Below are 14,226 nucleotides of genomic sequence, written 5' to 3' on the forward strand. Positions count from 1 at the left end.
CTGCTAAATGAGAAAATAGAGCGTTCGGTTAGAGTATTACGTGAATGGAAAATGCACTAGCCATGAACTCTAGTCGTAAATTACAGGAGAAGGCCCCAAAGGCCCATTAATAGTAAGTGGCGAGAGTGCAAGCTTATTAGTGCTCGAAAGTGCTCGTTTTATAGTTAGGGACGAGACGAGCGAGTTCTAATATAATGACGCGCTCTAATTCTAATTTCGGGAGAGAGAGTGCTGCTAGAGAGAAAGAGTGTTTTCGTTGCTGGGGCGACAGAAACTTGTTGGAGTGCTCGAGCTACAGCGAGAAGAAAGAAATTATTCACCCTACCTCGGGAATTTATTATAGTATGGGGGATGCACTATATACAATTATTAGCTTTTGCCGGTAGCTTTTTGAGTTGAATCAGTTCCGGTGGCTTAGCTTAGTGAGTATCTTCAGTTCCGGTTTCGAGTGTCATATCATCAGTTCCGGTTGGTTTTAGAGTTGAAGATGTTCCCGACCGAGGCACTTCCGGTTCGGATGCAGCTCCAGTGAATGGCTATGAATAAGCAACAGTCTAACATGGACTCTCACCATTCACGCAACTATACTGGTAATAATCCTGTTTGGGAAGAAGTATTGTAGCTGACCCCACGTAGCGGTAAGGGTGAAGGAGCATCGGAATCTTTATAATATAGTCTCCATGGCCCGAGTCGGCAAGTGGGCTTGAAACGCATAGCGAGAAAGCAGGCTGGATTTCTGTGCTGGATTGACAGACCTCGGCAGGTGTTGGCGGACAGGGCTAGCGCAGGAAGATAGAATAGATCCTTATTTTATCCTTTCACTAATAAGCTTGTTTACCGTCTCTGATGAAGGGTATGGTCTCGCTTTTCGAGACGGATGTGGTCTCTGCTGCTTTAGATTCATATCATTCCCTCGTCTTCCCAGGTCAAAGAGACCCCCGCTCACTAGTAGGTTGTACGTATTGCACTTAGTTCTCTCTTCTTACTATCTTAGACTCCGAGTTCTTCTAACTTATGACAAGTCTCCTATAACACCAGTTTATAACCGAAGGGCTGGACGATCTGGAGCGCAGGTGAGGAAAAAAGCACGGAATGTGCGGTTGTCAGCGGGGAAGGACCCTCACCCTGGCTGTCAATTCATTATTTGTATGACTTGAGTAGACCTATGTTATTGCCTTTTGAAGACGTGTAAGCTGAAAAAGGTAGTTATTTGCGTCTCAATAGCCTCCCTCTAGACCCCATTGGGTCAAACTCTGCCCGCACAAGTCTTCACTCTTCATATTCAATTCCTCTTTGTCCCTCAACTCATAAAGGGCCGATAAGTCCGACCAGTTGGCTAGATCGAGTAGAACGAGATGTAGAAAGACCTTGTAATGCAAGAGTGGACGCGCTTCTTTTCATTTTCACTGCACTTGATCGATCTTGCAGTCATGGTCGGCCTTAGACCTCACGGAGAAGAGTGCACCTGCTTTTTTTTCACTTCTTTATGCGGTGAAGATCAGCTTTGACTACTCGCATATTAGTAGAGAGCTCTTTGGTTCTATCGGCCTCTCTTTCATTCTGGATTCTCCAATCCCGGAACTCACCGAAAGAAGATCTGCTTTAATTAATGGGCTTGAATGAATTGAAATAGGTTGAGGGCTTTCCTTGTAACTAGGGGAGACGCCTCTCTTTATCTTTTTATACAACATTTCACTGCCGGCACCAAGGCACGGAGTAATGAATTGAATGCCGGTCTCACAATAAAGATATGGATAGCTTCCTTCAGGCGTCCTTCCCTCCCTTTCCTAACTTGAAGGTTGCTGGCTGAACTCGATCTATCCGTCGAGCGCTCCACTTTATTGGTTCGAGCACATCACAGATATCCGTTTTATAGAAAGCCCTTTCTGGGCAAGCTCGAGTCATCGATCCATAAGTGGAAGAGTTCTATCCCGGTCTATAGAATAGTAAGCGCCCGGCTTTTGAGATGTCCTTGATTCGCTGATGTGTTATGGGAACTACTACTTTAGAAGTGCTATAGCTCGTGCTTCTCCAGAAAGAAGGAAGGTGAGCCTCGCTAGAACTAGGGCCACACGGATAGGAGTCTAACAAGTTTGACGGTAGAACACAGGACCTTCCGCCATCACATATTCCTTCGACAAACCGTACAGGTCTTGATGGTATGGCTTTAGACGGAAGGCCTTCTTTCGTGAGATATCTGCTCGATCCTTCCATTATTATCAGTTTGGGTGAGGGGAATTCGCTATCGCTCTTGATCAGATGCCATCGCTCTGCTCTTCGTAGACAAGGCTACTTACGGAAGTATATAGTACTCTCACTAAGGAATGAAAGGCCACGACGGGGTTCTTTCGATCTGCCATAGTCTGACCCTTGATCACGATCTCTTATCCTCATAAGGTCTTGTCTTGCTTACTTTACTGATCATCCGAGGATTGATTAATAGAGGCTTAGTCAACCGCCGATCTCCGCAAGCTTTGATCCCAAGGGCGGCCGAGCACGTTGATCTTCTTTCTTCTTTATTTTATGTTTATGAGTGCATCCCCTATTTTGATTGAACAAGTAATTGCCGCTTTTGCGTTGCCTGCATACATAGATTCTAAGATAGAATACATCTAAAGAGTGGAATGCGCCGAAGAGGCAAAGGGACTTCCCAGTAGGAACTCAATCCATTGAAGATTTATGGAAGACAGAGAGATAGCTGCTGGCGAGCGATTGTGGGACCAAAGAAATGGTTCGGCTAAGACAGGCAGCTTTTCGGGGACAGGAGGTCAAGCATATAGTTAAGATAATGGTAATGAGTTATCGGTCAGTCGTCCCTTTTTTGTGCCGATCTTGTGCGATAGTGGAGCCGCCCGCACTAGTGTTGTTCAGTTTTGATGCTTTCACGCTCAGGCAAGATGCTGTTAATAAGGTCTGAGCTTCTTTCCAGGCGAAAATGGTTTGATGTCTTCTCTTTTGCAACAGAACCATCATAGTCTTCTCCTACGAAAGGGGATGATTCAACGATCTCGATAGAATGCTTCAAGTCTATTCCATTGCGGAGCCGTATGCAACATCGAAATGCCAGTACTGTTCTTCCATTCTTTTGATTCTTCTTATCCGCCTCTGATCTCCATTCTGATTCTGAAACCTGCTAGTTCTTTTGATGACGGAAGATCAAAGCCCTCACTAAGGTTGATGTACAAAGAAGAGGTATGCGGGCCGGGGATGTCAGCAAGCTCACGTTCGGGCTCTTGTCAATGCGGAGCCTCGGTCCTCCTTCCTATCACAAGAGTTCCATCAGCAAAGGTTGAGTGCCGATTTGTGAACTCGGATTCAAGGCCCCGGACTCGGGAGCTTCAACTACTTATTTTAAGTTAAGAGATTTGAAGTTAAGCAAGCAGAAGAGAAGAGACCCCTCGGTCTTGCCGTACAGAGCGATATACTATCGTCAGGTGCCCTCCGCTTACTTCTTTTGCCTTAGGGATAGGATCAAAGAAGAAGTACAATCGCATTCCGGCAGCAGCGTAAGTTGGGTTGTCTCAGTCCCTTCTCTCTTCTCTGTCTGAGGGTCTAAATCAATTCCGCTACTGGGACGGGTGATCACGATCTCTTTATCTTTCTTCCCCTGTACTTGGATTATGCCGTAGGTGCCCCATCACCTACCTTATTCCTTAGCACCCATAGCGTATGTAAAATCGTATATTTACGATGTGCAATGTTAGGGCTTCTTCGGCATCGGATTAGTCTACTTAAGGCTTAGTCGTAAATAGCTCCAAAGTTTATTTTAGGCAATTTCTTTATATTTATTTTAGGCGGAGTTCAAGATGGGTAATTTATTGTAGCCTAAAATCAATATAAGTTCGCCGAAGATCTCTATATACTTTTCATATTAGATCTATCAGACCCATACTATAATATAAGTTGATGAATTTATATTGATTTTAGTTAGTCGTAAATAGCCCCAAAGGCTATTTCTCTGCCTCAAGGAGATAAATAGCCCCGAGAAGATAAATAGCCCCAAAGGCCCTACATTCATAATATTAAGTTCTAATCTGCCTTACTATAATATAAAGACCTCAGCTATGCCTCTTTGAGTCGAAAATAGACCCAAAGGCTATTTATATGCCCCAAAAATATAGTAAGTTGTGGCAGAGGTACTTATCTTATATTTAGTAGGATTAGTCTACTTAGTCGTAAATAGCCCCAAAGGCTATTTCTTCTACTCAGCATAGCTGAGGTCTTTATATTATATACAGGCAGATTAGAACTTAACTTAATGTTATGGGGGGCCTTTGGTGCTATTTACTTCTGGGGCTATTTATCTCCTTAGCCAAAGGGGCTATTTACGACTAAGTAGAATAAACCATCTTACTAAAATAGAAAGACCTCTGCTATGCCTCTTTGTGAGTCGAAAATAGACCCAAAGGCTATTTATATGCCCCAAAAATATAGTAAGTTGTGGCAGAGGTACTTATCTTATATTATATACAGTTAGTCTACTTAGTCGTAAATAGCCCCTTTGGCTATTTATATGCCTCTGCGTAGCCGAGGTACAACTCTTATATTATATACAGTTAGTCTACGCCAAAGGGGCTATTTATCTTCTTGGGGCTATTTATCTCCTTAGCCAAAGGGTCTATTTTCGACTCAAAGAGGCGTAGCAGAGGTACTTATCTTAATATTATATACAGTTAGTCTACGCCAAAGGGGCTATTTATCTCCTTGTATATATTTTCTTTCACCAGCTTTCAAATTCATTACAATAGTGCGAGTACGAGTACTTATAGGAATTGGTTTTATCAATTCAATTGGTTTTATCCCCGGTAATATAGTCGTAGCTTCGAATTAGTCTGAGCTTCCAAATTATATAGTAGTGAATGGCAATTCAAAACTACGAAAGACCTTCTTTTGAACTCACCATCAACATCTCAGTCTCTTTGCATTCACTCAACATCTTATTCTTTCTCAAATACAGTCAATACTCTCTAGACTTTCTTTGCGTGCGGTTATCTGCGCTTTAATAGAGACTTCTACAACTATATAGCTATAGGAAAGAACCCCTAAAATAAATATAAATTCCCTATAATATAAGTTCAAAGACTCACTCAATACAGTCTCTCATGGAGCGATATCTACCCTACTATCTACTGCGACGTGGAGGCCGATAGCTATTCACTCTTCCGAAATATATAGTAAGGGCGCGCGAACATTATCATTCGCAGCAAATTATTACCAGTATAATTGCGTGAATATGAGTATCATATTCACTCTACCGTTCGTCCCACGTCTAAGCACTCGTACCTGTTGCTGAGGAGAGCCCTTCCTTTATCTTTAGCTAGTAGTCGTCCTCACCCTAGTTGAAAGGCTTCTTGAATCAGTAAGCGGTGCTTTCTATCAGAGTTACGGGTTCAGCACCCTCTGTTCTGACTTAGTCAGATCTTCCCAAGACACTTTCCATGTTCATAAAGAACCATGAGCTAGTCGGTTGATGAGAACAAGGAACCACGTCGCTATCGATTTATTATATAAGAAGAATGGTATATTATATAGAGAGAAAAAAGATAGAATTCCTATACATGATAAGACAGTGTTCTTGAATTCTAAACAATTAATAATAAGATCGAGAAAGCAGAGCCCAGCCCAATGCAATGGAGCTTCGCTGTGGACATAGGTCCCTGCCTCGAGATAGGGATAAGCTCCTAAGCCTAAGATCTTGAATGAAAGTTAACAGGTAACTCAGGAAAAGAGAAGTGAACAGGAAAAGAGAAGTGAAAGACGCTTTGCCCGATCCCGATTCTGCTGGAAGAGGCCGAGCAAAGTGGCATTGTCAACTTCTAGTTGATACTTTAATCTGTCAGTGCTTTTTGGCTCGACCACTCTACTCTTTCATTCCCATTCGATCTCAGCCTCAATTTACTTTTATATTAGGCTGCAGGCCCTCATCCATTCACGACTCTTCTTTAGGCGCAACGGGGTACGCACCTCTTGATGTTGAGTGGACTTGCCCTTCCGAGTTATCAGGAGAGGAATGAACTACTTTCCTTTCGGGAGAGGAAGAAGAAAACGAGTGCTTAGTTGAATATCGCTTTATCCGCACAAGATATAGTTGCTGGTCCCCGTCTGGCGTAGCTCCTTTAGTTGGGCGTCCCTCAACAAGACCCTATTGAAACCGATCCTCAACTGCTCCCATTCCACTATAGGATGAGCTCCTACCTCTCCTAATATAAAAGTAAATTGTCATGCCAAAGAGCATTTATCAGAATTTAAAGATAAGATAAGCGAATCAATCAAGAAAGGGAGGCGGGTGGAGACCTACGGGTTCCCTTATTGGAAGGTAGGAAGTAAGCAATCTCCTTATCGGCGGAAGCACTCTTCACTTTCATTGTGTTGCTGGTGCTGGATAGGGGAAATCGATATGATGAGTATTAGCGGGTCAGAGTCCCTCCTAAAGCAGCAGCAGCAGCTGTGAATTCAATTCGTGAAAAAGATCGGAGGAGCTCGACTAAAGAAGAGAGGGCCTGTATATAATATAAGTTCCGGGCCGACTTCAAGACCCTATTTCAAAGGTTCGGAAGAGTCGGGAGGGGTTTATGATTGGCACCATCCGAGTGATTCATTCCTCGGCTGGGGAGAGGATAACCTCCCTCCAGGCACGTGAGCAACAGAGCAATCTGTCTCATTGTGCTTGCCAATGAGCACGCTGGGTGGTTGATGCGGGGTAACCCCACAATATATCCAGCACATCTCTAAAAGAAATGTGTGGAAATACCCCTGTGACGGGGGGATTCTGGACATTTCTTGATCTGGTTCGTTACCAGACGCCGTCCATCACACTGAAAAGTTCCGGTGTGTCCAGGAGAGTAGTTCCTTCGAGTAAGGACTAGTAAATACTAGGTGAACAATCTTTTTCTAATTTAGTAAGAAATTTAGATTATGACATTATTCACTAACTTTATTGAACGTCTGCCTCAGGGTTCTTGGCGCCGCGTGTTTGAACACGTGGGACAGCTTAGAGGGTTCCTGATTAGGATCTTCTTAGTTGTTTCCGGTAGTCGGTCTACAGAGGGAGCTATTTGTTCTTTGGTTCTTGCTATAAAAGTTTTTGCACTTTATAGGAAGACGAATCTTCTCTTCGTTGCGTTGTATTTGAAACAGTGTAGTGTCCATCTCCAACAATACTATGCTGGGTCTGAACGCTGTGGTAAGAGTTTTCCTATATATGTTGCTTTGAGCCGAGCAGGGATCCCGGTAATCATACCCTCCCATCATCGACGATGTATTATGCGTCGGGGAGCAAGGGGTGATTACCTTGTGCGTCTATATTTATCGTGGTTTAGTATCTGTAGAATTATAAAAACTGGCTGCGCGTATTAGCAAGGCTACATTTAGTTCTATTGTGACTGGCCCTACCAATATCGACGCTGTTAAGGAGGTGGCGGGTATGATAAAAGTTGCTTTTCCGTCATTACAGCCTCTTTATCTTCCCTGGATCTCACGGGTTCCTCTGCATAAGGGGTTCTCCTGGGCAGATATAGAGTAGAGCCTGGAAGTCCACACCGAACGATGATCGCCAATTTGCGGGTCGTAAGGCGGATCCTAACATATTTTCTTCAATTCAATATGAGATCGCGTCCTTCGCTCTCAATATTCGGATTCTTCATTCGTTTCAGGATGGAGTCTTCTCTCCGGGCATCTTGTGGGTTTCAAGGACCTTATGGCCCTTGGACCGACAATATACAACCCGGAAGGCCAATGAGGATCTTGGGTTCTACGAATCATTTGTAGGACCAATTTTCGATGAGCTGGCAACAGCTTTCGCTGGATATCCTCTTCGACCAGGACGGTTGGCTTGTTCCCTTGAGGGAGCTGGTAAGAGACGTATCTTTGCCATAGGTCACTATATAAGCTGCAACAACGTCTCTTATATCCTGTACACGATTGGGCAATGCGGGTCTTATCCCGACTTGTCTGTGATGGAACCTTCCGACAAGAGGGTCCTATACATCGACTTCGCCCCCCTACAATATATTAAATTGCGGCCACTGGATGTATTTTCCTTTGACTTGTCTTCAGCGACAGATCGATGGCCAGTGTCCATTATACATGATGTAGTAGCATGTATGTTCGGGCCTACTCTGGCTTCGTGTATTGTCAATGGTTCGTTAGCCTTGTCGGCATTTTACGTAGGGCCCCCGTTCGTAGGGAAGTCCCGAAATATTTGCTGTTTTACAACAGGACAACCATTAGGTTACTACGGCTCTTGGGCGCTTTTTTCAGCCTATCACATAATGTCGTGGTGTGGCTGGCAGCATGGTTGGTTGACAGATGGAGAACTTCCCCATTTAACGGATTATGCCTTACTCGGCGACGATATCGTTATTGCCGATGAGGCTGTGGCTCAACAGTATCGTGAGCTTCTTAAGAAACTTGATGTTTCAATCTCCGAGTCTAAATCTTAGTATCTCGGACGGGAGCATTAGAGTTTGCTAAGCAGGGTCGATCGAGTTCAAGTTAACTTGACGCCAGTTTCTGCCAAGGCAGTCTTAGGGGCTTCGACACTGATCGGTCTCTGCCAGCTGGCGGATAAGTATGGTCTTTCGAGAACATCACTGTTCTGTTTAGCAGGGGCAGGGTCTCGAGTTCGTGCGCGCCTTCTCTCGCAGCACCTTAGTCGTAGGTGGAAGCGGTTGAGGGTAGTGGCGGATAAGTCCTTGACGTATCTTCGACTACCTCTCGATCTGTGGATAGGTAGGGGAAACCCTACAAACCCTTATCTAAAGGGAATCATAGTTGAAGAAGTGCGTCGGGTGTGTAAGCCTAAGCAATTAGTGCTTCCCCCCGATGACATCATGTGGGGAGAAGGGGAACGGGATAACCTGGAGTATACTCTGTACCATGGCTGGCAACGGTTATGGTTGCGGTGGTTGTTTTGGTATTGTACGGTCCCCCTCGGTAGTGATCCTAGTTTCGAAGATTTATTCAGGCCCCCAATTTCAGCGCATCATTGGAAGCGCAAGGCCTATGATAATGATATAAAAATAAGTAGATTCGATTAAGAGAACTGGGGAAAGAAAGAGTATAGTATTGATCCCGTAGATCTTTCGTAGTTTTGAATAGATAAATTGCATAGCAGAGGAGGCTACATTTACTAGATTTTTGGGAATTTATTATAGTATGAAATACACCAAACTATAATTTGCTATAATTTTTAGTCGTAAATAGCCCCTTTGGGGCTATTTATCTCCCCAATATATATACAGGGCCCTAATATATACAATTGAGGAGTGAAATTGCCCTAATATAAAAGTAAATTGAGGAACTTATATTATAGTAAGAACTTAACTATATATTTAGATTGATTTTAGGCCATATATTTTAACTTATCTCTATTCCTATTTACTCGATCCATAGCTCTCTTGTTTGTGCAATCTTATCTTCGCAAATCAATGCTATTAAACTTCTTTGATCTGCGCCGCCACTATTATCTTATTAGCCTATCCCTACACTTACACTCTAATACGGGTACCCGAGCCCTACCTGAGGAGAGAAATAGCCCCAAAGGCTATTTACGACTAATCCGATGCAGATCCGAATAAGCCGGATCTGAGCCACTATTATATTTGCCTAAGGAGATAAATAGCCCCAAAGGCTATTTACGACTAAACTATAATATAAGGTCGAAGAATTGACTTTTATATTAGGGCCGCCATACTATAATATAAGTTCAAATATATATACAGGGCCGCCAAAGGAGATAAATAGCCCCTTTGGCCCTGCATTCATAATATAAGTTCTAATCCGCCTGTATATAATATAAGTACCTCTGCTACCCCTTACTATATATTGGGGAGAGAAATAGCCTTTGGGGCTATTTACGACTAATCTTCTATAATATAAGTTGTAAGTACGTTTTATAGTTAGGAAAGAGAACTATCATATCAGGTACACCCCGTATATATATTAAGTTCGACCTGTTGCTGTAGAGTGCCTGCAAATAAGGTAGTTCCCGAACTTAATATAGTCTAGTCTACAATTGCTACGCAATTTATACAATTTACTATATTTTAGAAACTACTACTTTTGCGGGCACGCAATTATACTGGTAATAATCCGCTGAGGGCCGACTATTAAGGGCAGATCTTTCCCAATATATATACAGGGTTGAATAGAACTACTCTTGCAGGCCCTACAAATATAGTCAATTCTTGCAGCAAATTATAGTATTACGAACTTAATATATAGTGGGGTGTCGTGGAGGCCGAAGGCCCCGCCTAGGTCCTCACGCCCCGGAACCGTCGAACGAAATTGCCCGATCGATCGATTCTTATATAACTCGACCATCGACCATCATCGGCCCTTACTATATATTTGGCGAGGCGAGCCGCCCTTGCCCTTAACGTAACCTTAACGTAACTACCTCTGTCCGCAAGATAGAATATGAAGCGTATAATAGAAGTTTAAAGATTCTCTTTTCCTTTTCGTCATGGGCGGGGTATTAAGATTATTGGGCAATTCTAAAAGAGCATACCGAGTCGGTAAGACATAAGCATCACCGGCTCCTTCATGGCAACCAGTCTTTTCCGCAAGCCTTACCACTCTCGCTTTGATTTACCTGATCGAGATGTATGGGAAGCATTTCCGGGGCCATTGCGACTATATTAAGAGCTTGGCTTATTAAATGGTAATTGCTAATTCAACCGTCATTACGGGTAAAGCCCTGGATCAGTCCTTGTCGAAGGATAATTGGATCGAACGAAGGGCAGTTTACGAGAGGCCCAATATAGTTAAATTGCGGTGTGAAGCCGATACGTACGAGCAAGGCTTTATCAAGAGTGTGAAGGCTACATTCCATTCCAATGCGATTGTGGCAGTTCCGTCGTTTGAAGAGTGTGATAAGGGACCCCTTTTCTAAGATCGGAATTGTGATGAGAGAAGTCTGGGATAGTCCGTCGGGTCAGGCTGGACTACCTGATCCCCAATCACTAGCGCGTAAGGTTCCGAATCCCATCACTGCCCACCGGAATCGTAGTCAGGAATGCCGACCTTTCAAGGAGTATGGTGCTCCACTCGCCCATGAATGGTAGTAATAGAGCACCCGATTCCACGTAAGTCGGAGGCGGGTGCGAATCACTCTTCATTAGCAAATAAAAGGGTGCCGAAGGGACGTCCGGCCAGCTCTGTCTTGAACCTCTAAGCAAGATAAGAGTGAAGCGGTGCGGAGCGACTCAAATGAGAGCGCTAACCCTAACTGAACGAAAGCCAACGAAGATGCAGTTAACTAAACGTCACCGCTCCTTTAGTTGCCCCTGGGTTTAGTGGACGGGATTAAGTGAGGGAGCGGTATACGATGGGAAGGATCAGATTAGGCCTCGAATGAGGAATGTGTGTGCCTGTAGAATAGAAGAAAGCAACAATTCTCAGTTGATTCAAAGGAAGACAGGAGAAATGGCGAGATTTTGGCCTGAAATGCAGGCAATGCCTATATTATTTGCCCAAGTTCGGGAGCGCAGGCCTTTCTGAGTCGTTCATGGGAAAGTTTGGAATGCTCATCATGGGAGAGGAAAGAATTAATTGGCAAGGGCAGCTACTACAAGAGATGCTACTACAAGGGGGCAGCTACTACAAGAGATGCTACTACAAGAGCAGCTACGGAAAGAGATGCAACTACAAGAGCAGCAAGGCACTCGGGACTCAAAGAAGGAGGCTCAGGAGGAAAAGCGGCCCAGGCTCAGAATAATGTATGTCTTGTACCATTGCTTGTTGGATGTACTTTGTCTCTTGTAGCATAAGAATGGCTTAGCCACATGTGCTGATATCTATAGCTACTGCAATTGATTATCTTAAATGTGCGTATTTAAGACAGGATGCTCTAGTTGCTGCTGCTCTTAGCTGAATGCCGCCCTAGTGCTTGAGGATAACTTCAATCCTCCTCCGCACCTTCTCAGTCTGTCTTTGACGATAGATAGGGCGGTCCACCAGATAGATCTATGGACCAATTGACAGAGAGAGGATTGCCAAGGGCTTCTACGCGCTAGAATCAGGCTTTCAACGTAGGATCAAAAGGATTCGGACTCGGCAAGTGAGGTCTGCCAACTACTAGGGCTATTCAAAGCATCGAGAAAGTGAGCCCTCCCAGATCCTTGTCGGCCATTCGGTCGTCTCTCTCTCAACACAGCTACAGTCGAATATAAGAATGAATGGCGCAACGCGTAAAAGAGAAAAGGCAGATGCTATTTAATAGGTCTTTGATACGTCCCGAACGCTCCCTTTAAAGAACTCTTCATCCCTCCCGACCAGAAGGACAGCTTAAAGGCTGCAACTCCAGGTAGAGCTCCGATAACTTGCTATTGGTTAATTCTTTGAACCGACGTGAGCTACGATGATAATCTCGGAGTTTTCCCGAAGCAAATCCTCTCTCTTCATTTATTGGGAACCTGGGACCCCTAACTGAACCCGAGCAAGAGCCGGCAGCTTCTTACTTTCTTCAGGTGCTGAGGCTAAATGCACGAATTCGGTATACGACGGCTTGATGACATATTCGTTGTTAGTGCCGAATGAGAACGATCTGGATCAATTCACTCTTTCCCCGAACCCAACCACTCGTAAGGTTAGGAGCGGAGCCTCCATATGCCATTCCCGTCGCTCATTCCTCTATCGCAAATTCTGACCCTCAAAAGAAGTCGTACTTACTTGGCAGTCCCACTTTCCGTGTCGTACTTACTTGGCTGTCCCACGGTCGCAGCAAAGCCTCGCCTCTCTTTGATGTAGCTTATAGAAGTAGTTTAGTATATAATCTAACCCTTCGTCCCTTTCCGGGTGAAAGCCAATCGGAATAGGAATGGAGGTTCGTCTTGTTTGGTGCTTCACTTCACTAAGTGAGTAAGAAGTGCCAACCGAGACCCCTGAGATCTCTCGTTTGAGCAGCCTACCACTGAGCCTGGCTTGACCTCAAGAGCCCGGCGAAAAGCAATGAAAGGGCTATTACGTGCGACGGATTCTTTCTGTCTTCTCTTCAAGTGCGAGAGAGTCAAGGTAGGAAGTGCCTATGTTGTGCGGTTATAGTGTAATGGCTATAGTGGAGTTTGAGTGATTCGTGAAAGGGCAATAAAGCAATATCTGAGACTGCGGGGTCATTGAACATGTGCGGATAGGAGCGATCCTTCGAGGAGTGTGGTTAAAGGGGAGGGCGAAAGGAAAGTCAGGGAAAGTGGAGTGGTGCGGATATCCGAGGTATCGGCTAATTGCCTAACAAGATCTCACTCAGTCTTTTGCGGGCCGCTCGATAATGTGCCTATTATCCTCAATCTCCAGGGTCTTCCTTTTGTGTGCTAATAAGATGCCAATGTGTGCGAGTTTGAACCATCCAGACATCTTTCTCTGTAAGAGGCTTTCCCAGGATGACGGAGTGAGGTTCTGTATACAAGCACTCTTCCCTTGATATATAGGGGTCAATGGTAATCCGGGCGCGCAGCATGATGGTCGTGCCTACTACTTTGGAGTGTTCCATTCTTCGTCGCTAAGAGCTATTGGTTCATTTATTTAGCAAATAGTACTCATGGGTAAGCTTATCAGCCGACTGAGTCAATTCAGTGAAGATCTTGATCTCACGTACTCTCAGGGTTGATACCGATTCTTTGCAAGTTCGATATAAGCATGACCATTTCTCTTTGCTCGGTTGGCATCAATATCCATAATCAAGTGTTCGAAAGCACGATCCTTCTTATAATAAAGAGAGCCCTACCCCTTCTGTTCAGCTCTTCACAACCCCCACGAATTTAGCAGTTGGGAAAAGGAGTGTGTCAATTTGCACGAAGGGGCGGCTCATCTCACTTGGACAGTTCACGTGGGCCATCCTCTAACTTATTCTTCAATACGTGGACCGGAGAACTGCATCAGAAAGGGATACCTGGAATGGAGATCGTAGAAGACCCCGTCAGACGTCAGCGTGACCTGGGCTCTCCTGATAAACATAAATCTGTCTTGGTTTCCTGGTCAGGCAAGCGATGACAATGTAATCGTATCCTCTCGCCATATATATAGTAAGGGACCAAAAGATCATCTTATAATAAGCAGTGAGATCTCACTCGACGTCAGCGATCAATCGTCGACAAGGCCAATGCGCGGGGAGGGCGAGAAAAGCACTGAACTCTGGCTAAGACGTAAGGGAGCGATGCCACTCAGCTAAGGCCAGTTGTTATAGAGCTCGTTAGGAGCCTTTGAGGTGAGCAGGCGGATCGGTTGTCC

General features: G+C 44.5%; 1 pseudogene; it reads left to right on the top strand.

Moving 5' to 3' along the window:
• Positions 1–7,652: 7,652 nt before the first annotated feature.
• LOC141818561 (putative mitochondrial protein AtMg01110) lies at positions 7,653–11,066 on the top strand (annotated as a pseudogene).
• Positions 11,067–14,226: the final 3,160 nt, after the last annotated feature.

This window comes from Curcuma longa, unplaced genomic scaffold, assembly GCF_044706935.1.
Source record: "Curcuma longa cultivar G26 ecotype Majalengka, Jawa Barat unplaced genomic scaffold, ITB_CL_G26_1.1 contig_25358, whole genome shotgun sequence".
NCBI lineage: Eukaryota > Viridiplantae > Streptophyta > Magnoliopsida > Zingiberales > Zingiberaceae > Curcuma > Curcuma longa.